Source organism: Apium graveolens, chromosome 8, assembly GCF_009905375.1.
Source record: "Apium graveolens cultivar Ventura chromosome 8, ASM990537v1, whole genome shotgun sequence".
Taxonomy (NCBI): Eukaryota; Viridiplantae; Streptophyta; class Magnoliopsida; order Apiales; family Apiaceae; genus Apium; species Apium graveolens.
The window spans coordinates 14,495,556-14,504,991 of NC_133654.1; positions in this window are offsets into that span (position 1 = coordinate 14,495,556).

Genomic DNA, 9,436 nt, shown 5'->3' on the forward strand with positions numbered 1-9,436 from the left:
AGAATTCTTCTTCATGCATATCTCTTCTTGTTTTAGTCTCGATCTTCTTTCCTTTCAATCAGCTGCCTTCCTTATCTTAAAGTCTCCTTAAGTCCTGATATTATCTCCTGATAAATATCTTCTGATAACTTAAGTTCTGACAACTTAAGTTCTGATATCTTAAGTCCTGACTTTAGTTTAAGTACTGATTTCCGGTTAAGTCCTGATTTATCCTGTTAGTTAAGATCTGAAAACTAAACACAAATCATCATTAGACATGACATCACAAATATATCTAACAATCTCCCCCAACTTGTAAATTAGCATAATATACAAGTTTAACAGATATTTGATGATGTCAAAAACATTAAGTACAACTGCATGAGAATTTGACTAGATAACTACAACTTACAGTCCTTGTAGCTTTACCATCCTTAAAGTTTGATATTAGCTTAAGTCTGTATTCACTTCAGAATTTAAGCAGTTGTAGATCTTTGACTTGGCTTCAATTTTTGATCTCTTTAGAACTACCCAATCCTGATTTGTCTCTTGCTTCCTTTCCCTGAACAACTCTTGCTTCAAAACCACTTGATGTAGTCTTCAAAGGTTGAGTCTGTTGAGCTTTTGTGAATCCTGGTAGTAGCATCTTTGAAGGTTTAATATGAGCAATATCAGAGGTTTCCTTTTCTTTATCTTCTGATATCAAGCTAACTTGAGCTATGTCAGAGGTTGCTTGCTTCACTGTAATATCAGATTTTACTAAGTCCTGATCTTGAACAACATGAGCTCTGTCAGAGGTTGTTTGAATATCCTTTTTCTTTAAAATCAGACTAGTATCTTCATCATTAATTATTTCTTCATCCATGATTGACATGTATACCTTTACAAGTTCATCAATTTTTGCTTTGCCCTTGGATCTTGGATCTACCTCCACTTGTGATTTGGCTTTGGTTGCCTCAAAATTTGTCTTTTCCTTAATCACAATACCCTTAGGCTTTGGAAGTTTCTTTTCAACAATAGAAGCTTTAGACTTGGATTTAACATTTTCTGCTTTAAGTCTGGCTTCTTCTTCCTTTAGACTTTCAAAGTTCATTCCTGGATTTTCTTTAAGAAATAATCCCTTTGAAATTTCTTCATCCAGCTTCTGTAACTTAGGGTCTTGATAGTAAACTGTTGTTTCCTTCCCCTTGAGCTTCAGTTTCTGCATAAACTCTTGACTTTCACCCTGTGTAGGAACATCAGGCTTTGTCAAAACTTGTTTACCAGAACTTATTCTTCTATCAGCATCAGAGTTTGATCTCTGTATAGAAGTTTTAGTTGTCCTTGATGAAGAACCTTGACCTTGACCCTCTACCCTTTTCAGAGTTTCCCTGGTCATCATTTCCATCATCCTTACCCTTCAGTGGTTGAATAGATTTGCATTTGGACTTAATCACTTTCTCCCTCTTTTTGGCATCAGCAGGTAGAAGAATAGAGACAAGCAATTCCACTGAGGATTGGATCTCATTGAGTTGAGTTTGCTGAGAAGCTTGATTCTTTAGAATTTCAGAAATCTGATCTTGTTGCTTCTCCTGAGTCTTTTCAATATACCCAATTCGGTCAAAGGATAGCTTAAAAACCTGTTCTTTTCCAATTTTACATTCATATCTTGCCGGATCAGTGATTCTTAAATTTTGTTCACCTTGTCATGAGTTATTGAGTGTTGACCTTGAAGGTGCCTAGTACTCAATGCAGTAACTCTCAACTGTGCCTTGAAATCATCATTTATCAGCATTTCATCAGCTTTTGCAAGATGCTCAGCAAGAATCTTTTTAGAAGGAACAAAACTAACTGAGTTCCATTCTTTAGTCCACTCCTTTCCTCTAGGAGTTTCACTCCAAGGTACTGGTGCATCCTCTCTAACAAACTTCTTGATTAGATCAGCTTTGCATGGAGCTTGTTGATGTGCATGTCCAGATGGACCAACTGCATCAACATCTACATTTGTAGCAGCTTCACCAGTAATTTCAGCATTGTCAGCATCAGAACTTATAGAGCCTGCAGTATCAGCATCCTCTGATAGAATAACAATATGTGAGGCTATAGAGGGTTCAACATCATCCTCTAAATCTGATCTGTAACTAAGTTCTGATCAACATCCAAATTTTGATGCCCACCTACAATCTGATCTTCAGCATCTAGATTCAGAACTGGTATTTTTGGAATATCAGCATTGAAATAAACATCCAGAAGTGGTGTTGTTGGAATTTCTGCAGTGAAATCAGCATCCAGAATTGGTGTTGTTGGTGGAGTAACTTGAATGGGTGGAGCTTCCAAGTACAGAACCTCAGGCACAACCAAGTTATTAATGTCTATTTCAGCACTTGTACCTGGGTCTTCAGCATGTACTGGATCATTAATAGGAGATACAGGAGGTGTGAGCACTTGCTCAGGAATATCCTCTTGTTCTTGAATAGGAGACTTGTGAGCTGATTCAGCAGTGGAAAGTAATTCAATTACTATAGGTTTTATTGGGATCAGAGATTCCTGACCCCCTTCCTTAGCTGCTGCTTCTAAGACTTCTTCAGAGTATGATGATTCACTTACAGCCCTCCTGGCTCTTTGCTTTTTAAGTCTCTTTGCTGAAGTAGAGACTTTGGGAGCTTCATCATCAGAATTTAGCTTTTTAAGCATTTTGAGGGGCCTAGAACTCCCAGTTTCAGTATCTTTCTGAGAAGAGATCTTCTCAGCTTCTACAACAACAGGTTCTGATATTGGAACTTGTTCCTCATTATTTAACTCATTCCTCAGAATAATTCTCCTTCTCTTCTGCTGAGACTAAGGCACAGACTGTGTCCTCTTGGGTTTTGAAGATGAAGGCTTCACTGGATGTGATGAAGGTTGTGGTTGAGTTTGAGGTTGGTGAGAGATGGTATGTTCTGATGAATGTTGTGTTGATTGTGATGAGTTGGTGGGTTGGACATCAGGATAGACAGATGTATAAGTTTGTGGATCAGCATTTACCAAGATTTGTTTTACTGACTGAGGAATCTGTAAGGGTCTCAACTCTTGTTTCTTATTATCAGCATTTAATAAATCATTAAGGCCCTTTTTGTAAGCTTAAAGGGTGAAATATGGTCACTGAACAATTGGGGTTCATTAACACAACAGTAACTATATATAAGCTGACAGAATCTAGTAAAATATACTACATTCTTATCCTCTGTCATCCTATCCCCTATGAAACCTAGCACAACACTTGCAAAATCAAAATGAGTTTGATTAATAAGGGCATACCCGATTTGCTGACTCATGATGGGAATAACATCAAAGTTAGAGCATTTATTGGCGAATGCCTTGGTGATACAATCAAAGAAAAAGCTCCATTCCTTTATGATATTTGATCTTTTCAGTTGACCCGGCTTTCCCAAACTTTTCTCATAGCCCAGACTGGCCATAAGCTGCTGTAAAATAAGATCCTCCACTGTTGAGAATGTACAATCTTCAGGTAAGTGGAGGTCTTTACGAACTGCTCCTGGAGTAACCACATGCTCGACATCTCCTAATGTGAAAATTATGCTTGGTGAACCAGCAGCACCACCATTATCAAAAAGCCCAGATCGCCAAAATGTCAGCACTTGTTTGCTTGAAATAGATTAGGGTTGGGTCAAAGCATACCCAATCTCACTATTGGATAATAAATCTTACACAAAATGCAGATCTGATGGAGCTTCAGCCTTATTCAAGATTGCAGCATAGTTATTTGGCACAAACTTGGCTCCATCAACAATTAAATACTTGGGCGCCATCAGAAATAGGTGAGAAATAAGATTGCCTGAAAGGTGTTTGATGAAATATCTGTATAGAAAACCGTCAGAAAATGTGAGAGAATAAGAAAAAGAGAGAGTGAATAGAATAGAAATGAAAATAAAATATTTGAAAATCTTTTATCTCTTTTACTTAAACATCCCACGTGATAACAGTTATTGAGAAGTGGAACAAACCTTTACACCTGTCAGCCATGCAGCAATTAAGAAAAAAGTTAATGGGCACGGTAAATAAGTAATGATTACATTGCACGTTCAGTTTTTTAAAAAGAAACTGTTCCCACTAAACAAATGATTATCACTGCTTTATCTCACATAAACCAATATTCTGAACAAAAATACAACCGTTTAAGTAATGACTTAAAAATAAACCAAGTAAATAAACACTGCCACGTCAGCATCAGAACTTGATTATTATCATAATTTAAAAGTCATCAGAATATGGCTCCTTTAACTCAAAAGGTGAATATTTATTCCTGTAATTCTTCACACAAATACTGATTTGGTTTTAACAGAACTTAATCATCAGAACTTCCATCAGAACTTGTCCTCAAAATTTATGCAACTGACACTTAAACTATTCATCCAAAACAACATTGATCACCACAATAATTTTCATCATTCATATGGAGTGTAAGTGTGTGCATTAAGCTAAATATCAGACAAAGAGTAAAGTCTGATTCACTTCAGTACATATTCCAAATAAGGCATAACTCAGAACTTTGCTCAAAATCTGTCATAAGTCTGAAGTCCACTACAGAATGAGTTCATGCATAAGTCCACCTCAACTGTTTTGTGCTCATTTTATGCATCTTTTGAAATTCCTTTTTATAGTGGCTTCCCAGTGTAAGTGAGTCACGACTGCTTATCAGAATTTATGCTATTATCAGAGTATTTCTCCAGTAATCAGAGAATGTGAAAAGTCACCAAGAAAATTTATTTTGCTTTTATAATGCATATTACTTAATACCGGCAATGCACTTGGGTCTTCCCTTCCACATGTATTTTTCTCTAGATCTCAAAGGAGTACCTGATTTTTATTTCTTTTCTTTTTCTTTTTCTTTTGATAAGTGAGGTTTATCAGCATTAGTACATCCATAAGATTTACCAACATCAGAACTTAACAGATAAGAAGCACTATTCTAGTTTTTGACTTGGTAATAAGATACACAAAGTAAACCTAACTAAGCTCAATATCAGAATTTGCTTGTGGTAAAAGATTTCCACATAAACAATTATTTCATACATGGGATCATCGATATGTTAGAGACTAATAGGTCAGCATCTAGCACAGTTATCCTCATTGGATTGAATAGTCACAGAAACATTCATATCACTATCAGAGTTTAGAAATTCACATCAGACAATAATCAACACTTAGAAGATTTCAATTTAAGCACAGAATACACAAATATAGTAATATTTGTAAATACTGATCATAAAATCTGATGTATTAGAACATAAACTAAGCAGATTTAGAGAATGAACCTGAAACCATTCCAAGTTCATTTACCAATCTAGTAAAAGTAGCTTCACACAGTGGTTTTGTGAAGATATCTGCTAGTTGTTGATCTGTTGGAACAAAATGCAATTTCACTGTACCTTCATCCACATGTTCCCTTATGAAGTGGTACCTAATGCTGATGTGCTTTGTTATTGAGTGCTGAACTGGATTACCTGTCATAGCAATAACACTTTGATTATCACAGTAAATAGGGAATTTAGAATATGTTAACCCATAATCCAGTAACTGATTCTTCATCCAAAGAATCTATGCACAACAGCTTCCTGCAACAATGTATTCTGCTGCTGCAGTTGATGTGGAAATTGACTTTTGTTTCTTGCTAAACCAAGAAACCAATCTGCCTCCAAGAAATTGGCAGCTTCCACTTGTGCTTTTCCTGTCAATTTTGCACCCTACAAAATCTGCATCTGAGTAACCTATTAGCTTAAAGTCTGATTCCCTAGGATACCACAATCCAAGATCAGCTGTACCCTTAAGGTACTTGAAAATTCTTTTCACAGCTGTTAAGTGAGGTTCTCTTAGATCTTCTTGAAATCTTGCACAAAGACATGTAGCATACATGATATCAGGTCTACTTGCAGTTAGATAGAGTAGTGAGCCAATCATACCTCTGTAATCAGTAATATTTACTGATATACCAGTATCCTTATCCAATTTTGTTACAGTGGCCATAAGAGTGGATGCACTTGAACAGTCTTGCATTCCAAATTTCTGGTGTACTTAGATTGACAAATAAAAGTTCCTTCTTCATTCTGCTTGACTTGAAGACCCAGAAAATAGCTAAGTTCTCCCATCATACTCATTTGATATCTTGACTGCATCAGCTTGGCAAACTTCTTACAAAGTCTGTAATTTGTAGAACCAAAAATGATATCATCAACATATATCTGCACCAAAAGTAAGTCATTTACATGGTTGAGATAGAATAAAGTTTTGTCAATTGTCCCTCTGTTAAATCCACTTTCCAGAAGAAACTGAGCTAATGTCTCATACCATGCTCTTGGAGCTTGCTTAAGGCCATAAAGTGCTTTATCAAGTCTGTAGACATGATGAGGAAATTTTGAATCTACAAAACCTGAAGGTGGTTCAACATATACTTCTTCTTCCAATTCTCCATTAAGAAAAATACTTTTTACATCCATTTGAAAGACTATAAACTTTTTGTGAACAGCATAAGCCAAAAATATCCTTATGGCTTCCATCTAGCAACTGGTGCAAATGTTTCATCATCATCAATTCCCTCCTGTTGAGAGTATCCTTTTGCAACCAGCCTTGCTTTGTTCCTTGTAATTATGCCATCACTATCAGTTTTGTTTCTGAACACCCATTTTGTACCAACAACAGATTTGTTCTTTGGTATTGGCACTAGGGTGCAGAATTTATTTCTTTCAAATTCATTTAACTCTTCCTGCATTGCTTGCACCAAATCAGCATCTTGAAGAGCTTCTTTCACTTTCTTTGGTTCAGCCTGAGAAAGAAAAGAGTGATAGATACATTCATTTGATGTTGATGTCCTAGTTCTTATACCTGCTTCAGGATCTCCAATAATCAAGTCAGGTGTATGTGCTTTAGTCCACTTCCTTGCAGATGGAAGATTATCTCTAGAACTGGATGCTCCCCCATAATCCATGTTGTCTCCATCAACATTTTCTGATGCTCCCCCTGAAATTATGCTCTCTGAGTTGGATCCTTCAGAATTTGAGTTTCCAAAATTATCAGAACTTGGCCCATCAGAACTTGATGAATCAGAACTTGAAGAGCTTGTTCTAGGTTCTGATGCTTCTTGAGATGTGGTTGTATCTTCAATTTGCTCCCCCTGCACAGGTGCATTTTTCTTTGGCATAGTTACCACAGTTTCAATAACATCAGAGTTTAACCCATCAGAGTTTGCAGTATCAGGATTTAGACTGTCAGGATTTACAGAATCAGAATTTAAAACTTCATTCTCAAATCACAGCTGATCATGAGCATTAAAATCTTCAAGTCCTGTAATCTTCTTATCATCAAAAGAGACATTGATAGATTCCATGATAACCCTTGTTCTTAAATTGTAGACTCTGAAGGCTTTTATGGAAAGTGGATATCCAACAAAAATTCCTTCATCAGCTTTTACATCAAATTTGGATAGTTGTTCAGGATGAGTCTTAAGAACAAATCACTTGCATCTAAATACATGAAAATACTTCAGATTTGGTTTCTTTTTCTTCACCATCTCATATGGTGTCTTTCCATGCTTGTTGATAAATTTTGCATTCTGAGTAAAACAAGCAGTCTGCACAGCTTCAACCCAAAAATAGGTTGGTAACTTTGCTTCATCAAGCATAGTTCGTGCAGATTCAATAAGAGTTCTATTCTTTCTTTCAACAACTCCATTTTGCTGTGGAGTTCCAGGAGTATAAAATTCATGCTTGATTCCATGGTCTTTGCAGAACTCTTCCATAATCAAATTCTTGAACTCAGTGCCATTATCACTTCTTATGATTTTCACAGAGTCTTTAACAAATTTATCCAGTTGTTTGACATGATCAATTAAAATAGATGAAGTTTCACTTTTTGTGTGCAAGAAATACACCCATGTGTATCTGGTAAACTCATCTACTATGACCATAGCATATTTCTTTTTTGAAATAGACATGACATTCACTGGACCAAATAGATCAACATGTAGTAGGTGATAAGGCTCAAGAATTGAAGATTCAGTCTTGCTCTTAAATGAAGATTTTCTTTATTTTGCCTTTTGACAGGAATCACAAAGGCCATCATGAGCAAATACTGATTTTGGCAGTCCTCTCACAAGATCTTTCTTGACAAGTTCATTTATATTGTTAAAATTTAAATGAGAGAGTTTCTTGTGCCAATCCCAGCTTTCTTCAATTGATGCTCTGCTTAACAGAAAGATTGCAGAACCATCAGAACTTGTTGAAAGCTTGGCTTCATAAATGTTACCATGCATATATCCTTTCAGAACAACTTTTCCTGTAGATTTGCTTACAACTTCACAGTGTTCTTCAAAGAAATCCACATGATGATCTATGTCACAGATTTGACTAACACTCAGCAGATTGTGTTTAAGTCCTGAGACTAGAGCTACTTTTTCAATGATGACATTCCCAAGATTGATATTTCCATATCCCAGAGTTTTTTCCATGTTGCCATTTCCATAAGAAACACCTGGGCCAGCTTTCTCCACAAAGTCTGATAGCAGGGCTTTATTTCCAGTCATATGTCCTGAACATCCACTGTCCAGAACTAGGATGTTTTCCTGTTGCCCTGCAATCACAAAGACAACTAATGATTAGTTTTAAGGACCCAGACTTGCTTGGATCCTTTGGTCTTATTAAGTTTGTTAACATTTGCAGTGGATTTAACATCAGAGTTTATGTTAACATTTTTCTTATCAGAATTTGCAGTATCATACTTTGCATCAGAACTTACACTAGAAGGAATAACGCTAACTTTCTTTCAAGAAGGTTTTATTTGATAATAATCATTGTACAAACTATGATATTCCTTACAAGTATAAATGAAATGCAATTAACTACCACAATGAAAACAAGGATTTTGTGGCCTATATCTAACAGACTGACTCTTAACTCCTGATTTTGAAGGTAAGGAGTTTATGTTCTTATTCTTCCTGCAAAAAGAAGCCAGATGGTTAGAATTTTCACAGTTATAACATTTCTATCTAGGAGCATTAGGAACAGGCTTATAATCATTGCTTTTATTCTCACCTACCTTTCCATTCATATTTTTCCTAGGTGGCTTTACCTTGTTTACATTCTTAACATCTTTCAGCTTATGCTTAAGCTGCTTCTTTGTCATTAAGCTTATGTTAACTTCAGTTGGCTTATCCTGTTTTGGTTTGTCAGAATTTAATTTCTTTTTAACTTCTGATTTATCAATATCAGACTTTACAGCTACAAACTTAACAAGATTTACCTTTGGCTTTTGTTTAACAACTATAGGCTCAATTTCTACAGTTCCTTTATTATCTTATCATCTTCATAACCTAAGCCTTCTTTCCAATTTCCACTACTTAACAAATTTAGAGTTGTTCTTTCAGAGTTAGTCCAAGTCCTGATAATCTCTCTTTCCTTTTCTAACTCAGTTTTTAGAGATTCATTCA